Raw genomic sequence first — 20,377 nt, forward strand, 5'->3', positions numbered from 1 at the left:
GTAACTGAAATGGGCAAGATTTCACAACTCTAATTGCAATCATTGCACTGCAGGTTGCTGATTATTTTAGACTGATTTGTATGAAACATAGAGAAATTCTGAATATATTGAGAGCTGTGATTGATATAATAAATTGATTGATAGAATAAAAGCCTGCTTCTGCTTCCACAAAGGAAAAAGTATCCAGTTAGCTTCCGAAGCAACTCAACATATTGTAAAAATGTTGCGAAATAAGATTAGGAAAGGTCTTGTAAACTACCAAATAATTGTATCAACTTATTTGAAATATTAATATTGAAAGAGACCTTTTATTTGCATGACAGTCTTCACAGACATCTGTGGGTGAGAGCAAACAGCTTTGCAAGTTTTTGACTCAGTGCTTGGAAAATACCTAAGAAAAAACTGAGAGCTTGAGAGACTCAATTTTTTCCTATAGGTTTTGCAAACAGAGATTTTTTTTTTTCCTAGTCCTTCAGGCCTAACTATCTTTTCCTCAGTTACAAAGCACCCAGATCTCGCCCTTTTTTATGGGTTTTGAAATTCTTCCTCCTTACTTCTTTCATTGCTGGAGTTGTGCTGAGATGGGGCAGAGTTTGAGGCTTCCTGATGTAGATATGCTACCACTACCACAATTATCTCCCCAAGATAACCAAACAGGATGACTACAACTACAAAGCTGCAGTCTTCTAGTTCATTGAAATTCACAAAAATCTGTAAAAAACTTAATTTTATTCAGATACAGTCTTTGACTCATAAATCAATTCTCTTCCTCTATACAAAATCAGGTAGGTTGGATTTGGATCATACCTTGGAGTTGTGCCAGAGGGAGATTCTGGATCTCTTCTCCACCCTTGTGAAACTCCACCTTGAATACTGTGTCCAGCTCTGGGACCCCCAGCACAGGAACAAGGACCTGCTAGGGCGAGTCCAGAGGAGGCCACCAGGGATATAAAAAGGATGAAGCACCTCTCCTATGAAGAGCTGAGGAAATTGAGGTTGTTCAGCCTGGAGAGGAGAAGGCTTTAGGATGACCCAGCTGTGGGTTTCCAGTCCTGAAGGGAGCCTGTGAGAGACCTAGAGAGGAACTTTTTACAAGGGCCTGGAGTTACAGGATGAGGGGAAATGGCTTTAAACTGGCCGAAGGTTTAGATTAGATGTTGGAAATTCTTTACTGTGAGGTTGGTGAGACACTGGAACAGGTTGCCCAGAGAAACCTGTGGATGCTCCATTCTGGAAGTGTTCAAGGCCAGGTAGGATGAGACTCTGTGTCACAAAGTAGCTTGTCCTGTGGAAGTGCTCAAGAATCATCTTATTGCTGTTTGCTGTAGTGCAAGGATCACCCTCAGCTGTGCTTCTCAAATGCATGGAGAATTTTGTCCTTTGTGTTGAAGTAACTTCTCTAAAGGAAGATCAGCTTGGTCTCGCCTCCATCCTTCACTTAGCCCCATCAAAGGAGCTGCATTGTATCTCAGCAGAGCTGGGCAGACACGAGGAAATCCCAAATGCCCTTTTAGGAGGTAACACTTCTCTCTCAGCTGTGCACTCCTCCCTGGCCCTGGCAGGGATCCTTTTTCAGTATGGCTACAGATGATTTCACTGCCTGCAAGACCCCCTAGCTCAACTACAATTTCCCATTTCAGAGTGAACAAGGAGCATTTTGCTTATTTCACTTGAGAAAACAACAAAAAAGAAAACTTTAAGAATAGCATGAATCTTTTGATAGCATTGAAACCAGCAGTTATTTCCCCTGCATTGATTCAATTGGATCATTAAATTTCTTTTGTTTGGTTTAATAGAGAATGATTGAAAAATCAATGTATACATGCTTGAGATCATGGAAATGATGATATGTCAAAATGTCAGAGGGGCTGAAGGGGTAATGATAGAGTGTGGAAGAAAAGTCTCCCTTTGACTGCTGTACTTGGAAACTGAAAGGCTGAAAGTTTCTCACTAAACACTGTCTTTTACTTTTTGAAGCATTTGACATTCATTGTGCCTCAATACACTTTTTTAAAAAAGAAACTGTTCCCCAAAGAAATCACAGAAATTATTCTTCCGTACTCAAATGAAAGCGACAATAAATTGGTAACTCTTTCAAGTATATTTCAGCTACAAGTGAAGTCACATATGATAGTCAGTTAATAAATTCAGTGATGAGAAAAATAAGTAATTGTGGAGTTTATATAGTGGATGCTGTCAGCATCAGATATGTCTAAAATTTTAAGATGAGTGTATTTTGTACTGTAGATTTATAAAAAGATAAGTGAATGTCAAGCTTTAACAAAGTTATCAGACTACGACTCCATTTAACCCACAAAGTGAGTTCCAGATATTCTTGAAGCGTGAAAAATTATCTAAAAAATAAGTATCATGAACTAAATATGTTTCAGACATTAGCATAGTACTTCAGATCACTTGTCTTTAGGTTCTGGCTGGTTTTTTTGGGTTTTTTTTTGCAGTTTATTTCAAAAAGATAATTAAAAATACTAGCAAAACATTTTCAGAATTTTTTGTTTCTAGTTTTCCTGACCTTGGAGAATTGTTTGATAAATCCTGAGACCCCTTTTGTGACACCAGCATGGTTTTTACTTCAAGGTGCTTGTTCCAGCCATTGCATCTAGGGTTAGTCCATGCTATGAAGGAGCTTCAGGTGTCCTCTTCAGGCAGTTTAAATTTCCTTTGTTCTGTGCAAAGACAAGAGCAGTGAGTGAAAATTTTTCCCATTCAGAATTATTTCTCTGAGATCCATAAACTGAGACTTCAGTGATAAATTTTACAACCATATTAAAACAAACCTAAAAACCCAAAGAGAAAATAAAACCAAAGCAAACAAATCCACCACCAACCCTATGTAAATGTAAATGTACATTTATGAAAATATTATTGAAGTGGCAAAATTTAAATACCCAACAACATTCTGTTGATTTATAAATTGCCAACTGTTTCCTACAGTCCATTGTCCGAATCCTAATTTGGAAGATAATTTCAGCTCTATTCTTATAGCAAAGCAGTACAGAGAGAAGGAAATTGGTCTTTTTGTATTGGTTCAGGCATGGGCCCTTATAAAATTTTGTAAAACGGGTGTTTAATAACTTCTCTCTTCATGACCATGCCACTAATACCTACAGTTACAAAATACATTTCTTCCAACTTCAAAGCTAGAAAAAAATCATCTTGTGTTACTTCTTATGGTTTATGTTACAATAACATTTGGGACACTCAGTACTGACCTCAGACTCCACTATGATATGAGGTAATAGAAAAGTAAGAAAATAGATTTTGCTCATAAGAGACAAAGGGTTGATAACAGACAGTAGGGGGAAAGGAAATCTAATTTTCATCATGGTTATGGGCTGTGTTTCCTGCAAGACAGCAACTGAATTTTAGTCAAACATTTTGTAGCCAGATGACTTTTTTTCACTGAATATGATATTGACTAGAAAACAGAATTTCTGTGTTGTATTGAATAGTTTATTTCTGTCAAATAAAATATTCATGAGGGTAAGAAATAACAAAAGGGTTCAGTTTTCCATTTATAAGGAGAGCTTTTCAACCTTGCTTTGTACTGTAATTTCTTTGTTTAAAAACAGATACGACTGAAAATACTTTGAGAAATTGAAAGGAAAAAAAAACAATTTTGTTTTGAGGTTTAAAGAATGATTTCAGCTAACAAGTGTTCCTTCTTTTCCCTCTTTCTATAACCACTTTTTTACTTCCTAACCCCACCCTTCTTTGGCTTCTGCATACAATTAGAGTTTTAAAAAAGTATTTACCATCCTTATATAATATGGAAATGCAACCCTTATTTACACCGATCCAGCTAATCTAACCATGAGCAGCAGCATGACAAAACCATGATCTTTTTTCTTTCTCCCTTTTTTTTTTTTTCTGAAAGGCTTATGCTACTGGCCAACAGGAGAAGGAAGATTCCAGTCTAGCAGCCACTCATGTCAACCATGGTTTGTACCTTAGGGACTTACACAGTGATGAGACAGACTGAAAACAAAATACAGCTGCATGCCTAGAACTGCAGTTCCTAGTGAAAAGACAATAAAACCCAATTGCTGGCCATTGCAGGTATCTGCCCAAGGTCTGCCTGACATGGAGCTAAGGATGAAACTGAAAATCAAAAAAAACAGATTTTGTCTCATAGAACAGGAACAGAACCACTGGAATCATTCAAAAATATTAACAAAGCAACAGGTGATCCATTCTAGTGGAGCTATGAGCAGATGCACAATTTTTAAAAATGTGTATTTAGTGACTCAGATGTAGGCTGATGAGAATATAATAATTTACCTGTGACTGGAGAGACATGATTTGAGCTGAAGCTGTGCAAATCAGTCTATTTTAGCTTAGGAGGGAGTAGATCAGTACCTGCTGTAAGAATCATAGGTGCTAAATATATTCTGTGTTTTATGGCAATTTTACAATGAAAGCATGCTTAACTTTCTCAACACTTTTTTGATTTTTGATTGCTTGTTTTATTTTTTTTCTGCACCAGATCTGAATGTAAGAATAATTATTCCTAGATTTAGACTCCTAGACTGATGAACTTCTACTAGAGTGATTTTATCAGGTGACTACCTGACATTAATTTCCAATGGTTTCTTGGTGCTGCTTTTTCCCCCCAGATATGAAATTACCCTGATCTGCTGCTTTGATGGTTAAGGGTATCTGTGAATCCTTACTGTACCTTATAAAGATTTTCTGTAGTACCAAAATCATAGTAGTCTCTTGGATCATCATGATTTGAATTTAAATTTTTACAGCTCTGTTAGCTTCTCTTTTAAAGATGGAAAACTCACAAATTATTAATAGATGATTCTGCTCTTTTTATGTCCTCAGCAATTTTATCATTGATTTCAATGAGTAAAAGATCAGAAATTGAAGATTTGTTCCTGGTCATTTATATGAAAATTAAAATTTGATGGTGATTTCAGTGAGATACTAATTGTAACTTGCTTTTCATAAAGCAGTTTAGATTTCTTGAAAAGTGAATGTCATCCAAACACAGAGACATAATAATGAAACTTTTTGAAACTAGGCTTGATCAAAGGATAAAATTGTGTTTGGTCCCTCTTAACCTCAGTGAATCTTTTTTATTTGGAGTAAAGAACTTTGTGGTACTCATGCTGCTGTCAGTTGCAGTGGAGCTAAACTTGGCCATTTCAGTATAAATCATGGAATAAGAAAAAATATTAAACATTAACTGGCTTGTTTAAATAGACTTTTCCATCTCTTCTTCAAGTACTGAAAGGATCTTGTTAATTTGGTGATTTCTTCCCTAAGAAATAGCTTGAAACATTCTTAAAAGGTCCTTTGGGCTGCCATCCAAAAAAAAAAAAACCTTTAATAACACCTTCTATTTACTCTTTTTTAGTAATCAATCAGACCTCTGAATTGTCATCATGTCTAAACATTTGCAACTTATCTCACATTTTGCACTCAGCAGTAAGTCTTCACAAAAGACTCAAGAGCTCCAATCTTGGACAAGCATAATTGAAAGCTGCAGTCCTGATTTGATTACAGCTGGTGACAAAAATTGGAAAAAGAAAAAGGTTAGCTTTTAATGTGCATGAGTTAAGCAAGAGTTCTAATTCAAATAATTGAATGCTAGCATGGTTCATTTACCAGGGATTGCAGTTGCACCAGATTTCTTAAAAATCTTATTAAAGATACCTTTTACTGAGCTTAAAAGCAAGAATGTCTAATATGAATTGTTTGACCATAAGCTTCCTTTTAGGCAACAAGCTATACAATCTGTAAGTCGCCAAAAAAACAAAGTTCATAGCTAGCCATGTGTAATTCGTGTTGCTATATGCAGCCCTAAGGTGACAATTATTTTTGAATTCCATAAAAAGTGGAGTCCTGATATTATGGCTAACACTGAATAGATTTTTTTTCCCTTCTTACAGCCTGGAGAAGACCTCATGGCTGATAAAAATATGCCACCTCTAATATTTTTTCCTATTCTCAGACTCTATTTTCAGCAAGATTTTGCATTTTACAATCTGATACAGCACTAGATTTTTCCATAATAGAAAAAAATTACTTTATCTGGAGCTAAAATGATTGTATGAGTTATACTTCAATTCTCTGGCAGTGCTTATTTTTTAACCAGTGTTACTGTGCCAGGGTAACAGTAACACTGGCAAAAAAGCCAGTAACACTGTGGGAATGGGGATAGCAGTAATGGTTTTACCTAAATGTCTGCATATTTTCCAGAAGGAATATTAATTCAACGGTGACTTTGTAACACTTTAAAAAATTCAATAGAAAAACTTTACCAAATAAATGGAATGTATAGTTTATACATGGAAAAATGCTTATTTTTAACAGCATCTTCTTGTTTAATAATACTGTCAGTGAAAAGATACTTTACTATAGGGGAAGTTTAAGGACTGATCTATATGAAAAAAGACAACTTCAGCACTCCATTTTAAAGATAATTATAAAATCACAAGTGACTATTTTATTGTAACCAAATGTCTTCTTCCTGAGACTTTCTCACAGTTTCTCACATGGAGAGTCCATCATATATGTGCTGTTCACAAGCTGGTTTGGACTTTTAATGGTCTGAGTAGCAGTTTAAAATAGACACATGCCCTGTATCTTATACCCCCCAGGTCAATCCTGAATATCTGGCAGATCTAAACAAACACACATTACTCCACTGTCCTTTTGAAATCCCATTATGGCAGTGCTGCATACCTTGACATAACACGGTTCCTTAAAAAGGCACTAAAAGAGCATGAACTTTATTGCACTCTCACAACTAGAAGCAAAGAGAAAAGCAAACTCCTTAAACAGCTAGTTTCTCCTTGATAGTTTAGTTTCTAACATCAATAAAGTTTTCAGCTTTCTACAAGGTATAATATGAAGTTAATTCAGTCCTAAGTTCTTTAAAACATAAAATGGAAAATATAAGGAAGATAAAGATAGATAGGACACATAATTACTTCCTGAATTTTTGTGTCAAGGTACTCGGAAACTTTGCAGAATAGTCTAATGATGAAAAAGCAGCTGCAGAAACCTTTAAATTCATTACTGCTAACACAAGCCATTTATTAATGGGTAAATAGTATGGCTGTATAGATTTTTATAGAGCTTCTAAACCTATAAGGAACCACATCCTCTCTTAGAATAAATTTTCACAGCACTGCAGGTTTGATGCCCACTCACCAGAAACATCTTGAAAAATAAACAATTAAAAGAAAAAAAGGTGTCAGCGGTTTATACTGTCACAGTTCAGAAAAATCTGAGCCAGCACTGTGACTTTAGAAAATTTTGCAGAGTCTAACTTATGACTTTCATAAATGAAGCTTTAAATTTCTGTTCTCTTAGGACTGACTAAAATTGAGTTGAATTTCTTGAATGCTCATGCAAGCTTATTTTTAATCCATGCATAGAAATAATCATATCAAATGCCTTCTATAATCACACAAGGTCTATATTTGTGCCTGTTTGCATGCTTATGCACAGATAAATTGTGATGGGAACTTTATATCTCCAAGAGCCATAAGATATGAGTATGTAATACCTTAAGAGTACGAATGGAAATTTGAATCTTCCCCAGTGTACAATATGACTAGCTCAGGTCAACAATGAATGACTACTTCTTCCCCAGTCCCAGATAATACAAAATCAGAAGTCAATTGTGCCACAGAAAAATATGTCCCATGGGGAAAGCAAGTACTGTAACATTTGGCACTACTTTTTTTCTGTTGGTTTTATTTTTAATTCTATGGAGAAGGATATATTCCGGTACTTTAAAGACAATTGCTGATCCAGGCACCACTTACAAGGTGGTAAAACAATTAATCATTCATTAGCAGTTTCTATTAATCCAGAGAATTAAAGAATTTATAAAAACTGTATCAAACCAACTACAAGTAAAGAATTCCATTTAGGAAGTTGCAATTTCCTCATGGATATGCTGGCTTATTCTGTTACATGTACTGGATATCCAGAGCATTTTGTGTATCTGTGGGTATCCAGTGCATCCGCAGTCAGAAAAGGCTCATCCAGTGCTGACTTAGTTTAGCTGCCAGTGAGGAGCTTTGTCTGGAGGCATTACAGCTGGAAACAGATGCAGAGATGCAGAGGCTGTTTGCAAAGAGGGCTGACTTGGTTTATGGAGTCCAGCTGCCCTGGCTTGCTGTTTCCCCAACACTGTCTGCCTGAGTGCATCAATGCCCTGATGTAGCCACTGAAAAAAGGAGCTCCAGGAAACTTTGTGTTTTGGCTTGGGCTCGGCTGGTACTTTGTTGGGTAGATGTGTCCACATGAGATGAGCTGAGCAGCACCCTGGGCTGCATATACCAGGCAGTATGCATTGTGTTTGAAGGCAATTTGAGATAACCCAATTTGAGATAACCCTGTGCAGTAAGTGGGTTTTATATACTGCTGAATTTCAGCTGACTTCCTGTGGTATCACATATTATAGTCACATTAAAACCAAATGAGCTCATCATGATTAATGTTACTACAATAGATACTGAAGGAATTAAAAACGATTACCCACTCATTGTAAAGGGTTGCTGATAATTAGGGCTATTACACAAAAAAGGTACATTTTAAGCAATCACCACAGTTAATTTATTCAGCATTATATTATTCAGAGCTGATAACAATGTGTTCTCTTGGCACTCCTGTGGTTCCCACATGTGTGTCCATCAATAACCCATTGTACTGTGCCTTCACTGGTTGAGCATCAAGTCACAAACACTTCAATAATGTGCTACCTGTTGCGAGCATTTATTATGCTTTTTTTAAGTTATTTTTCTAACCATTAGGGAAACATAGCTATAGAAACCATTTTCAGTTCTTGGATCATGATGCAAAGTTAACTTTAATAAGTATTTTATTAAACAAAAGGAAAATGGGTGCTTAATATATAGGGGTAATTCTGTGTATAAAACGGGCCTGTAAGCTTAAAAACCAGAAGTTCAACCAAACAAACCACTTCTCAGGAGGCCTTTCATCTAATTTATGGATTATCTCCTATATTCTTTCTCACCATTTGATGCTTTTTTTCTCCTATTTTGACTGGATTCAAGGCAGGAGGTGCATTTTCTAGTGTCTGTGAGCAGATAGTTCAGAAATATCAGTACTGATATTGAGAGGCCCAACGGGACAATGTTCAAATTTCACATAATGTTTGACAGGGCAAAGAAGTTTGTTTAAGCCTCTTCAGTGTATCTCAGTTGTGCCTGATTGCCTGAGACAAAGCCATATAAGCTGCCATATAAGCCACCAGCTTAAGGGTTCTCATAATATTTTAATGAACAGCCAACCATATCTTTGGAAGAAACCATAACAACCTATGAGTAGACTACAGAAGACAGAGCTTTTAGTGGGTCTGACACTGCTGCTATCAACCTTCCATTGATCTACTGCTATTTATTGTTGGTAACATTGATTTCATGTTACCTACCTTTCCTAAAAACAAACATGGAACAAAACCCCACCAACAATGAAAAAGCCACTTTTTTTTTTTTTTTTAAATACAGGATTTAATGGTATGTATCACTTAATATTCTCCCAAGGAAGATTAAGACTATTATTTTGTTTAAATTTAGGCATATACTTAATAAATTTCCTGAATCAGGGCTTTAGGAGTTAGACAAAAAATTTAATGCATTTCTTTTCCTAAGGACTGCAGGATTTGCCCTTTAGGTAAGACTTCTTTTTTATTTAGTGGAAGTATAAATCACTTTTATAAATGTCCTTTCACTTGCATGACTGTCATATATTTCTCTCTTCTTTTGTATTTTTGACAGTTTTAACTTGCATAAAGCATCTAGAAATCATGTTTTCAACAAATGTATTCACCTGTGGATGATAAAATGAAAGAGGTGGAGGCTAATAGTACTGAATTATAGGGTGGCAATTCAAAGCTATGAAAAGAAAGTCTTGAGGTCTGCTGAGTGCCATACCCATTAAAATGTCGGTTTTCAAAACTTGATAAGAAGTAGAATGTCAGCACTGTGCTTGCTCTTGTCCCCAGTGATGCTGACAAACATACACCAGTCTGGTATTAAGCGTAGGGCACTATTTTTGCAGGCTAGTTTATATACTGGGAATGGTGGTTCCCTGTGAAAGAACACAACATTACAGGTTTCAACGACACCTTAACAAGTCCCCATTTTTTTCATAAATAAACATTTTATTCTTGAAAATATTAATAATTTTAAATACTGTAGCTGTTTTCTCTAAGTGAAAGAACATATAGTTTGATTATAATTCTTAAAATATGCTTTCTAATATTGTAAAATCAAATAGTAATAAATCCTGAATCAATGATGGGAAGCTGATCCTTTGGTGATCTATAAATGAAAAGATTCAAATTTTGACTCTAATTAAATAGTATGCAGACTGCAGAGATAAATGTATCCAAGTGAGAAATGCTAAACTGCATCACCAAAGGATCAGCTTCCCATCAAGGTTTTCATTTGCACTGTTTGTCAGAAAGGACTCCCCATTTTTTAACCTTGTGTATATATGAATGTTAAAACAACTGCAGAATCCTAAAGAACTCCAGCATTCCCACACTGCTCACTCAGTAAGTTTTCTAAGGCATCACAAGGGAGCAGGCTGTCTTGTTTTGTACTGTCAGTGCTACTATAGACATTGCCTGGGTGTCTATTTGCATCTTTCTTCATTCTTAATGTCTTATCCAATGTTTGCAGAAATCACTGGTGTCAATGGCTGAAAGGGGATGACATTTTTTGAGCCTCAGTTCTTGTTAAGATGAAGTGTGGAGGCTGGGAAGGAGTGAAAGTTGTTTGCTTGACAGGATTTTGGTTTCAGTTTGTTAAAATAATCTGTGAGGAAGAAGAGAGATGGATCAGTGCCTGAGCTTGGGCACTGGTATGACACATTCTGCTTAGAACCCCCATGCCCGACTTAAATAAGGGAAAAGTGCTTTGCATCTATTGCAGCTAGGTCAGAGAAAGGTAAAGGAATCTCCTCAGTGAAAATGTGTTGCGTAGTTTGCAGTAAATACATTTCTAAACTTAATTAAATAGGAGCAACACTCTTGTATAGCAGAATTTAGCAAGCTATTTATAAATATGTACTTACAGCAAAACTTATTTGAGGAAATACTAAAATTTCCTTACTAATGATGCTTTGTCATTGTATGCTTAAATGCTCAGATCTTTATTTTTCTTTTAGTACATTGTTTCCAAGCTGAATTCATTCCAGCTTTGCAGATTTCAAGTGAAGACATTTTTGAGGCATTTGAGTGCAAATTAAGTGTCTGCAGAATGACAGCAAATGAGAGCACTGCTTCATCCTGCTTCAATAAATTTATAAATGAGTGAATGCACATTTTGCCAACATTTACATATACATACCCACGCAAGCACACACAATCACCTTCAGTGTAAGAATATGTATGAGCAATTTCAACAGAAAGAATAGTTTATTCTGGAAAATAATAAATTGTTGAAATGAAAGGCTCTGAACAAAAACATTTCAGAGCCAAATAGAGAGGCCCTCTGTGTTGACCACTTATTCAGCAGCAATCATTTGTGCAAGTCAAATTTCTGACAGGACTATGGATTTACAGCAACAGATATTGAAACAATGCCACCGACTACTACAGAGCTGTAATAGTCCAGTAGACTTTGTAAAGAAATTCTTTCCCCACAGAAATCTTTGGAAAACTATCTCTTTAGAAACAAATCCATTTGCATCAGATGTTTTCTTCTTCATAAGTAAAGACATTTGCATGAAAAAAAGTCTTTGATTTTGAAGAGTCCTGATACTTACATAGTTTATTTCTTTATTTGAAGTCATTATTCCTGCTTTGTGACATCATTGTTGATTACAGTGAAAATGTCTATTATTGAGGAAACAGAGGCATTAACTGCAGTCCTGCTGAGTCTGGGAGTAGGCGGGAAGGAGATGTAACTTTCAGTAGGTGCACTTTTTCACTTGCTAGCATTTCTGCATGGTTTTTTGCTTTGACAATTTTTTCCAATGCATTGCGTTCAGCCTCCTAAAAAAGCTTTTATATGTGTAGGTGGGAAGTGAGCAGAAAAATATGTATGAAGAAAATCAGGTATTCACAATTGTGTCCCCATTATTTATTAAAATAAATTAATATATAGACACAATTTGCTCATTTCTCATTGAAGTAAAATACGACAGAAAGAGACTGACAATGAGATCACAGATCAGATATTGAGGAAAATGATGAATTTTGCTGTAATTCTGGATATCACTCAAGTATTGAAGAAGGATTCTCTAAAGTAGGATCAAAGAACACTTTTATGGCATTTGAGCATAGAAATACCAATACCCAATTAATATTTTGCTTCTAACTCTTTCCTTAATTTAGAGTTTTTGACCCTCAGAAATTTCAGATTGATTGCAACATTTTGTAAATAGGTCCTTGCCATGAATTGTCCACTTAATGCCATGGCAATGAGTCAAAAAAAGTGGAAACCTTTCCTTATAAACCAACATTTTTTTCTGTTTGGAAACACATATATCCATTCAAAATGATATTACTCAAAACATGAGACTACAGCTGATAGCAAAAGATTACCATATCCTGTAGGTTTTTGCCTATTTCAAAAGTTTTACAAGGCACATATTGTACATTTCTGTATATAGTTGGATTCTACTAATTGGTTAATTGTTTATATTAACATTTCTTCTATTAACACAGCAGGCAGTAAAGGACAGTAAAGTCCCAGATCATCCTAGCCTGTCATTTCAGGTATTAATGTGACTAAATGCCATTTGTAAATTGATTACATTTCCTCTGAAAGGCAGATATTTTTCCTGTACTGCCCCTAGTAGAAAACAGAACCAAAGTGATTTCCTGATTTCTGTGTTGCTGCTGTCATTTAGCAGAAATGCCTCCTTTCCTACCCCTGGCTTGCAGTGTACTCATTCCAAGCAGTAGCACTGTTGATTTCCCATTCCTTTTCCAAAGCCAGGGATGATGCTCCAGGTCCCTGTGTTGCTTACAGGGTCAGGTCCCTGTTGTCAGGTACCTGTTGTCTCAGTGTCCTAATGAATTTCTGGATTAAGGCTTGTTTTTCTTTGGGTTTTTTAACTTGGTTTTTTAACGAAGTTCACAGGGTCCTGCAAGCAGGATCCCCTGACCAGGCATGGTTTGCAGCTGCCCCTGAGCTGGAACCAGTGCAGCCACACAGTGCTCTGTCTATGGGTTAATAAAGCCTTTTCAGAGTCTGAATACCTACTTTAGAGAATATCTCATGTTCTACTACCTTTTAGACCCAAATTATTACCCTCAGATGAAACTGCACAAGGTGTGTAAAAATATCAGCCTGGATACAGGTAGACAAAGACTGTCTCCACTGTACTTCATTTTTCGAGATAGACGTGCCCTCAGTCTCTCATGGGTTCTCTTTTTCCCTAAAGAAATTATTAGTTATTCTTTATGCCTGTTTTGGTTTAAATTTGTGTTTGTTCACTGATATTATGAATACTTTCAGAACACCATGAATGCTCTGTGCAGAGGCTTGTACTTTTCTGGTAGAAATAGCTTTCATGATCATCCTGGAATTATGTCTGTTTGTTTCACAGCCACTTTAACTAATCTGCTCAGACCTGTCTCCATGACCAAGTATTCAAAATTCAAATTACTGTTGTTAAACACTGATTTTTTTTTTATTTTTTAAAGGCTTCTTACAAAGATCAGTCATCAATGAAGGCACAATTTTGGCAAATTTAATAAAGTACATTTCAAAGAAGAAATAAACAAGGAACTGCAAAGATATTTGGTAGGTAATGCGCTTATAAAATGAACTTGAAAAAGCATTGTGAAACACACTGAGATGCAGAAACAGAATCATACTGTTTCTGCATGCAATAGCTGGTGATCCTCAGGAAAACTAAGGAGTAGGGAACTTGAAAAGGGAATCAACATTTCTGGCACAGGTGATAGGAAACCCCTTTTCCATTGTTGCTTGCTGAAATAATTAGATATTGGTGTTTTTCCAGGGCGGTCTGTGGTACTTGTCAGTCTCACATCATTAATCAGTGACAAATTTTTCACAAATCCTTAATCCCATGTTAATTCTAATAATTTTGCAGGGAGCTGCCAAAAATTACTTATTGTTCTGTTAATCATTAGTAATAGGAACAGAGGACTGCCTAGAATTTCTTCATGAAAACCATACTAATTAGAAATGTCTGAATACATACAAGTCCTCAGAGATTAATTTATTCATCATAATCAGTTAATCACTTTTCCTTTACATAATTAGACAGCTCCTGGTGGAGAGGAGACCCCTAAGTTTTCTTGGAAAGACATAGACTGTAAACTGACATTTAGGAGAGTTATATTTTCCTTTGTGGGCATAGACATTAGCACAGGTGGGGGCTTTTTCTGTTCACCAAAAATGAAATCTCAAATCAGAAACAGTTTTTAAAAATGTATTTTCTAAAGCTCCATCAGGTGAAGTTTTCTACAGACTTGCCCTTCAGCTGTCCACTGGGACTAGGCTCAAAGATTGCTGAAGAAACTGGGAAAGTTTTAGTATTGACAGGTCCAAGCAGAAAACTGCTCACTTTGCATGTAGAGGGACATAGAGACAGTCCAAATATTTAACCCTCTTGCATATTTCACAAGCTGAGTTTTTCTTAAGCCCACAAGAGATTTTCATATGCCCTTGAAAATGATAGCAGAAGTATCCCCATCATTTACCTGAGTGGATCTCTTTTTATGTCCCCTGATAATCCATTTTAAGAACACTCTTGTATCACAAGTATGGATTTACTAAGGAGAGCTAACAAGGAAGCTGTCCCATTAACATTCTCTTTCAGAGAATGAATTCTCTACTTTTTGATCTGGAAAAATCCCAGGAATTAAATTACCCAAAGGACCCTGTGTGCCAGGGTGGCAAGTGCTGCGGTTTTTAATGTCCTTTATTGCACATTGATTTATCTAATTATGCTGACCCATTACAAGCCACAGAGAGAGTATAAACACTAAATGCTCTAGAAATGAGTGCTCTGTACTCTTTGCTTACTGATAGCTGTTGAGATAGACTGGAGAGTAGAGAAAGATTCCTCCCCTCTCTCTTGAATATTTGTAGAGCAAAGCACACAGTCTTTTCCAGTATTAATATTTTAAAAGATAACTCATCTAGTATGTCTCAGTTCTGTCAACCACTGAAATAAACTGCAAGATAGAGCCTTTGCAACATAATGGTGACAGATGTGTAGTGCAGATATCTGTTTAAATCTGGATATTATCCCAAAATGGTGTGCTATTCCCAGCAACTGTGATACCATCTAGTGTCTTCTAAATAATTATAACCTCAAAAGGCTTGGTTTAGAATAAAGCATTTTGCCTATTAGGCAAGCTTGAGACTGGAAAAGTCTGTAGCTAGATAAAATCCATTCTGTGCCATCTTATCTTTCTTTTATTGTCTTGACAAAAAGCCCAGGGAGAGATGAGGAAGAAAGCTGGCAGGTGTAATTTCACACATTACTTTTGGGATTTTGCAGATGGTATTAGTTACTGATCAACTTCTAAATGTTTCTAAGATGGTAGTTTATAGAATAAAAAAAGGTGGTGCATACATACACATATCAGGTCAAATAACTAAGTGTCTAAAATTGTATAAGAATTGTACTTAGTTACTGGTGCAGAATGAAAACTATTTAAGTCTGATATTCGAGATACCTGGTAGCTTCCTGACTATTTGGGTGCTCTTCAAATTTCAGTAATTATGTCAATTGAAACAAACATTTAATAGTGAAAATATGGACTAAGAGTTCATGACCAAAAAAAAAAAAAAAGGGAATTGGCTCCATGTATTTTTTGCAATGTCTGTGTACAGATAGAGTTTTTGTGGACTTACACTGCCTTTTTCAATTCTACAGAGGCAGTAAACATCAACTAGTCAGAGTTTTACAGATTTCTGCCTGCAATAACTGCCTGTTTATGGTATTCGAGTTCTACAGAGATCTCATAACCTATTTAGTATAAAAAGCAAAGGAAAAATAAAGGATTTTCCTAATCATTACAATATTTGTGTTCGGAAAGTTTCTGTGGATATTTCAAATCTGTCGATTTTAAAATCTTTGCAAAATATTTGTTTTGCAAAGAAATGGGAAGCAATTCAGATCAAATTGTTGTCATTTTTTAAATCATAGCAAGTGTGCAGTTAGAGAAAATGGCTACAGCAGCTCTGATGTTCACTGTGTTAAACTTAGAGTGTAATGTTAGATTACATCACCTTTCCTCTTGAACAGTAAATGCAGTAAGAAAGTGAAGAAACAAACACAGATACAAAGAAGACTTGTATTAGGCAGCAGTTAAACTGAAAACCATCATAATCATTGTAAAAATGTGGGAAAGTATGATAAAGTTATAAATCTATAATGAAATAATTTTAAAAAAATTATTTTCTTTGCTTCTTTTTACATTATTAATAGAAGCCTTAAGATTTTAGTAAAATTGTTTACTAAGGTAGATAAATTACTTGGATTAAGAGAAGACTAAATGAGAATGCTTGTCTTAGGCCCATACCAATCCCATTAAAAAGCCCCACACAACAGAAACAAATAAACAAACAAAACCAAAGCAAAGAAAGCTTGGTTGTTTCTCCTTTGTGCCTTTACTTAAGTTCATGCATTTCCTGGTTCTCATGCAAGCAGTGTCCTGTGTGGCTGTCCTTGTAATTTGATATTTCCATTTGCAAATGTGATTTTCTGTCCAGATAAGCTTAGGTATGTTCCCAAGTAATTGTACAGTCATTTAAACTCAACAAAAGCCAGAGCATTTGGAGGTTTGTGACACTGAGAATGATTTAAAAATGAAGGCTTCATGTGATTATGGCTAATTAAAGTATTTTAACCTGCCAGGTTTTGGTTTTCTTTGAATCTTTTAAATGTTGCAAGTCAGTTCATGCAGAATTTGAATCCATTTTTAGTCCCTTTCTGGATAAGAAGCGGCAGTGCAAAGGTACAGGGTTATAATACTATTCCCAAGGAAAGAATAAACAGTGTCCTGAATAATCTAAAGGGCTCTTTTTCCTGACCTTGTTAACTTCTTAGTGACTTGATTTATAGCAAAGTATTTCCCCAATTTCACTCTTTAGTGTTGCCAACAAGAATGTTAAAACAAAAAAACCCCAACTATTTCCTATGCTTGACTGAAGAACAGAATCTAAGTGAAATTGACATAAATATTAATTTATTAACCTACCTTTTATTGCCCATATCTTTGTAATACTTGCAATTTTCATAAATAAAAGCTTTATAGATCTTTTTTATACTCTTCTCCTAACATAACTAAAATTCTTTATAAGGAGATCATTAAAGCCAAGGCAAAAAATAAAAAAAACCTTAAAACTGGCTTTTGAACAGAAAATATTTTCTAGCATATTTTGTATTTAGTCTAAAGTTTTCATCTTCATAACCATCCACAAAGCCCACTGAGCATGTAAAATCCTGTAGCTAACTGCACATTGCTCTGAACCTATATTAGCAGAGCTCTGAGGGAAATGAGCCTTTAGAACAACCAGTGACTGGCACTTACAAAATCGTTCTCCTGACCCCCAGTGTGAGGAGGGACAGGTCTGACCTTTCTTTCACGTCAACAATAGTGTTGTTGCCCAGCCAATGTGCAAATGGATAAGGAAATTCTCATTCATTTGAAGCACCTTTCTTTGCAGCATTTCAGGAAATGCTTGAACTTTTCACCCTTGTTTGAAGTGGGATCTACTCTGTCTCTGCCACTGCTTCGAGAATCTGTTCATTTTTCTGCTCTCTGTTATCATAAGAAGCATCTTTCTGATTACACACTAGATTTTTTCCAATATCACTTTAAAACTAATTTGTATAAATGGGGGGAAGGGAGACTCATTGTAACATAAAGTCATCATAAATACTGTATTTTATTTGTCTTTAATACAAGAACATCCCCAGAAGAAGTGATAAAAGAAAAAAAGCTTGTGATGGCTAAATCATCAGCGGGTTGATGCTGGGGACATCTAGACAAACCTCCAAATATCTGAAAATACACATCCATAGAGATGCATTGAGAGGGGCTGACTTAAAACCAGGGGTTTCTGAACAGAAAAATAGAGATTGTTCTGGTGTTGTCATAATCATACTTCATAATGATGATGTTTTCTTTGGGTGAAGAACAGAAGTTATAGTTAGAATACCATAGGAGCACAGAATATCTGTTAAACCACATGCTGCTTCCATGGGACAATTATGTTCCAGATTTAGCTCTGCCTGAACAAGTACCAAAATCTTACAGGAAAAATGAGTTTTATTCAGTCCTACAGCATTTGTTTTACTCACAACAAATAGTCATACTCTAAGAAAAAGGCCACAGCCTACTAGAAAATCAGGTGGGTAGACAGCTCTGAACCTTGTATTCCATCTCATCCTTTAATTATGCATAATTTTCTTAAGCACTCTCTCTGAGAGTTTTCTGGTAATTTCAGTGTACTTTTTGAATATTTTACATAGGTTTTGTATCTCTGTATAACTCTTAAAATTTCGAGTTAATCAAAATTTCTATTCTTTAGCCAGCTTGTCATGTGCATAACCTCTGGCTTCATGCTTGCTTCTACCCATGAATGCTATCTGCACTGGCAGACATGCTAAAAAGCATATGAAGAAAACCCAAATAATTAAAAGAGAAATTATTGCTTGAAGGGCAGGATATGATATACTGTGGAAAAGCTACTGCCTGTTAACCTTGGAATTTCTCCCTTTCCTGTTTCCAATCCCCTTAGGAAAATAATTTCCTACATCTTTTACCTGTTTTTGCATCTAACCTATGAGTTGTCTGTGTATTTCTCAGGAAAAGGACTGTCTCTTATTATTTATATGAATACCAACTAGCATAATTATGCCCACTCCTGGACAATAAAAATAATAATCAGTAGAAACTAGCATATCAGTGGTCCTAATTATTATGGCTGCTTTCACCTAGTTCCCATTATAATATTTTAAAATACATTAATTCAGAAAGTTCTACTACTTTATTATGTAATTCAATGTCTTTTCAAGAATATAACTTCTGAAATAGCAGAAAGGTATACATTCAATAAAAATAGCATGTGCTTACTATATAATGCTGTTACAACTTTTATTATATTTGTCTCTATGCATTTTGAAATATGTGATGCATCTGTGTGGGTAAATATTTTTATACCTACACAGTTACCAAGTTAGATAGCCTGATATCTGCATTTAGTGATAACATCCATCATCATGAGTTAAAAGAAGTAAGAGACTAGCACAAAGCAACAAATGTGTTATTCTTTGTCTCCTTGCAGAAACAGGAGAATATGCAGTACACTTAATTTTTAAGGAAAAAGAATGGATTTTTATTTCAGGACCAGGAAATTGTGTGGGGAAATAAGCCAGGTTTGACTCATGGTTTTATTTCCAAGCCTACGTATTATTATGTAGCAAACCCTCTAACATAGTCTGAAAAAATCTGTAGAACTAAACATTATCCTCACTCTTTACACCTTTATTTTGTCTGTTAAAAAAAAAAAAATTAGCTTTGTAAACAAGATACTTACCATTTGCAGTGATTGCTTTTCACTCGGAAGTTTGTGGGCAACACTATAAATTCAGACAACACAGAAGCTTTGCAATGCAACACCAAAACTAAAGTGACAATATTAAAAACTGTCATGTACATGCTTTATAAACATCCTACACTGATAGTTCAGTAAAATATTAGTAATCTTAGAAATTGGCATTTTCTCAAGCTGAAAATGCCAATGAAGTTCAGAAACTAGGAATTCATACGTGACACTTTTGTTGAGTAATTTTTCTCGTGGAATAATCTATCTGCAGCCCCAAATTCACTTAAGATGTCACATGACTGGAGTCTAAGTATCCCTGGGAAAGATCAGCATTAAATATCTTAAGATAGCCAGCTAGTTTTGAGAAAAATACTCTTAAAGTAAGGATTCTAGCTCTTTTTTACAATAGTAGAAATTGTATTGCTTGAATGAAAATTATACATATATATATATATATATATATATATATATATATATATATATATAAAACTCCTGTTGGCTTTAATGAAATATGACAACAGTCTTACCATGTGAATTAGAACACTTAGTTTAAAATTCTAAGTTCCTCTGTTATGTGATGAATTGCTGTTGAAAAATAGGGAGCTGTGATGTTCAGCATTTTGAAGACAATGGTTAGGTTGAAAATTTTTCTAGGTCCCCTTGTGCTCAGCCTGGTATCAGCAGAAGTTAACACAAGTCTTAAATGTCTGCAACTAATAGTTTTCCTGTATCCTCCCTTGGAAACAAGCCTTCCTGTCCCTGGTGAATGTCAGTGTTAATTGCCAGAGGCAGAAAGGAGGCTTCTGGCATTAAAAAAC

At 35.4% G+C, this 20,377-nt stretch overlaps 1 long non-coding RNA gene across 1 annotated transcript in view; it reads right to left on the reverse strand.

Moving 5' to 3' along the window:
• Window positions 1-2,436: 2,436 nt before the first annotated feature.
• Window positions 2,437-20,377, reverse strand: part of LOC146766750 (uncharacterized) — a 48,430-nt gene continuing 30,489 nt past the window's right edge. Inside the window, exon 2 of the long non-coding RNA XR_014957053.1 lies at window positions 2,437-2,684. This is a non-coding gene — a long non-coding RNA (uncharacterized LOC146766750). The remainder of the gene's footprint in view (window positions 2,685-20,377) is intronic.

This window comes from Lonchura striata, chromosome 8, assembly GCF_050655825.1.
Source record: "Lonchura striata isolate lonStrDom1 chromosome 8, ASM5065582v1, whole genome shotgun sequence".
NCBI classification, from domain to species: domain Eukaryota; kingdom Metazoa; phylum Chordata; class Aves; order Passeriformes; family Estrildidae; genus Lonchura; species Lonchura striata.